The following is a 2,585-nucleotide window of genomic DNA, read 5'->3' on the forward strand; positions in this document are numbered from 1 at the left end:
TCTTAGCAGTTAGTACTCAATGTGTGTTAGAGGAATTGTCACCTCTTTCACTCTGCAGCAGTGTGCTGCCCTGAGGAGGCTTTCTCTGGGCTCTGCCCTTTGGCTCTCCTTCTCCTTCATCTACTCAGAAAACTCCCCACTTCCTAAGCCTCCCTCTTCCTGCCCTCCTTTCCCACAGAGGAAGCATCTCTGAGGTGGGTGGAGCAGGGCCCAAGTCAGAGATTCTCACCCGACTATTCATCACAATCATCTAGAGGTTGGAAAATAAGAGATGGGGGCTCTCTGCTCCTCCCCATTCAACAGACAGCAGCATCTTCTTGTGCTGTGCCAGCTGCATCCCCAAGATATGATGGTGAAGGTCAGAGTAAATGGATTTGGCCATATTGGGCACCTGGTCACCAGGGCTGCTTTTAACTCTGGCAAAGTGGACATTGTCACCACCAATGACCCCTTCTCATTGACCTCAAATACATGGTCTACATGCTCCAAGTATGATTCCACCCATGACAAAGTCAATGGCACAGTCAAGGCTGAGAATAGGAAACTTGTCATCAAAAGAAAGCCCACCTCTGGGGCACCTGGGAAGTTCAGTCGGTTAAGAACCTGCCTTCAGCTGAGGTCATGATCCCAGGGTCCAAGGATCGAGCCCCGCATTGGGCTCCCTGCTCAGCAGGGAGCCACTTCTCCCTCTCCAGCTTACCCTGCTTGTGCTCTCTCTCTCTTTGTCTCAAATAAATAAATAAAATCTTTAAAAAAAGAAAAGAAAGCCCATCTCCATCTTCTAAGAGAAAGTTCCCGCCAACATCATGGGGTGATGCTGGTGCTGAGTACCTTGTGGAGTCCACTGGGGTCTTCACCACCATGAAGAAGGCTGGGGCTCATTTGAAAGGTAGAGCTAAGAGGGTCATCATCTCTGCCCATCCTGCTAATGCCCCCATATTTGTGATGGGTGTGAACCATGAGAAATATACAACTTTCTCAAGATTGTCAGCAATGCCCCCTATACCACCAAATGCTTGGCCCCTCTGGCAGGGGTCATCCATGACAACTTTGGCATAATGGAGGGACTCATGACCACAGTCCATGCCATCACTGCCACCCTGAAGACTGTTGATGGCCCCTCTGGGAAGCTGTGGTGTGGTGGCCAAGAGACTACCCAGAACATCATCCCTGCTTCTACTGGTGCTGCCAAGGCTGTAGGCAAGGTCATCCTTGTAATGAACCGCAAGCTCACTGGCATGGCCTTTCATGTCCCCACCCCCAACATGTCAGTCGTGGATCTGACCTGCCACCTGGAGAAAGCTGCCAAATACGACGACATCAAGAAGGTGGTGAAGCAGACATCAGAGTGTCCCCTCCAGGGCATCCTGGGCGACGCTGAGGATCAGCTGGTCTCCTGTGACTTCAACAGTGACACCCACTCTTCCACCTTTGATGCTGGGGCTGCGTTGCCCTTAATGACCATTTTTGTCAAGCTCATTTCCTAGCACAACAATGAATTTGGCTATAGCGACTGAGTGGTAGATTTTGTGGTCTACGTGGCCTCCAAAGAGTAAGAGCCCCCTGGACCACCAGCCCCAGCAAGAGCAAGAGGAAGAGAGGGGCCTTCGGCTGCTAGGGAGTCCTTGCCCCAACTTCTCCCCCAACACACTGAGAATCTTCTGACCTCTACACGGTTTCCATTCCAGACCCCCTGAAGAAGGGGAGGGGCTTGGGGAGAACTGCCTTGTCATGTACTATCAATAAAGGACACTGTAGCCAGCCAAAAAAAAGGAAAAATAACAGATGGATATGTGTGATCATTGCTTTCTGGAAGAAAACAGATCACAAGTCACTGTTGGAAGTGTTCGCCTTTGAAAGGAAGGACTGAGGCCTGGATAGAAGGGGTACAGACTTTCTTTGTGTACTGTGAATTTTTACTTTGGGCATGCATGTCATTTAATTTTCTTAAAACATGGAAAAAACAGATGCTCAGGGTCTGCTCCCAGATATGATTATTTAGAATATCCAGGAAGGGGCCTCAGCAGCCGTATTTTATTTAAAGCTTTGGGTGATTTTGATGCAAAGGCAGAGTTGGGGCCCATGGAGGAGAAAAAGGGTATATTCGAGTTGTGTAGGTGTGAATGCACATGTGATTATATGTGGGAGGATGGGGGTTGGGAGCAGGATTCAACAACTTAAAAAAAAAAAAAATTCCCCTCTCCAAAATTCTTTGCATAGAAGTTCCTTAGCCTTCTCCCCAGAAGCCAGTTCAGACAGTAGGCTCAGTCTCCGGAGCCTAAGGAAAGGCCAGAATGAAGCTTGTTCCCCATTGGAGGGTGAATAGTGAAAGGTGACAAGTACGGACTCGGGAGCCAGGCAGCCCAAGTTCCGGTCCTGGCCCTAACTGTGCTTCCAGACACTTTTCTCTGCCTTCGTGACCTCATTAGGGTTGTGTGAAGATGGTGTGTGCTGCTATGTCCAGAGTACTTAGAGCCAGGCCCGGTAGAGGAAAAGCACAGTGTAATCCCCGGCTATCAGCACAGGAAAGCAGGGGAGCCCCTCGTCACCAGGAAAGCTGAAGCAGGTCATCCCCTTCTTCCTCT

At 49.7% G+C, this 2,585-nt stretch overlaps 1 pseudogene; it reads left to right on the plus strand.

Annotated features, from left to right (window-relative positions):
• The first annotated feature begins 349 nt into the window (after positions 1–349).
• LOC110582582 lies at positions 350–1,487 on the plus strand (annotated as a pseudogene).
• The last annotated feature ends 1,098 nt before the right edge of the window (positions 1,488–2,585 follow it).

The sequence above is a fragment of the Neomonachus schauinslandi genome, chromosome 1 (genome assembly GCF_002201575.2).
Source record: "Neomonachus schauinslandi chromosome 1, ASM220157v2, whole genome shotgun sequence".
Lineage (NCBI taxonomy): Eukaryota > Metazoa > Chordata > Mammalia > Carnivora > Phocidae > Neomonachus > Neomonachus schauinslandi.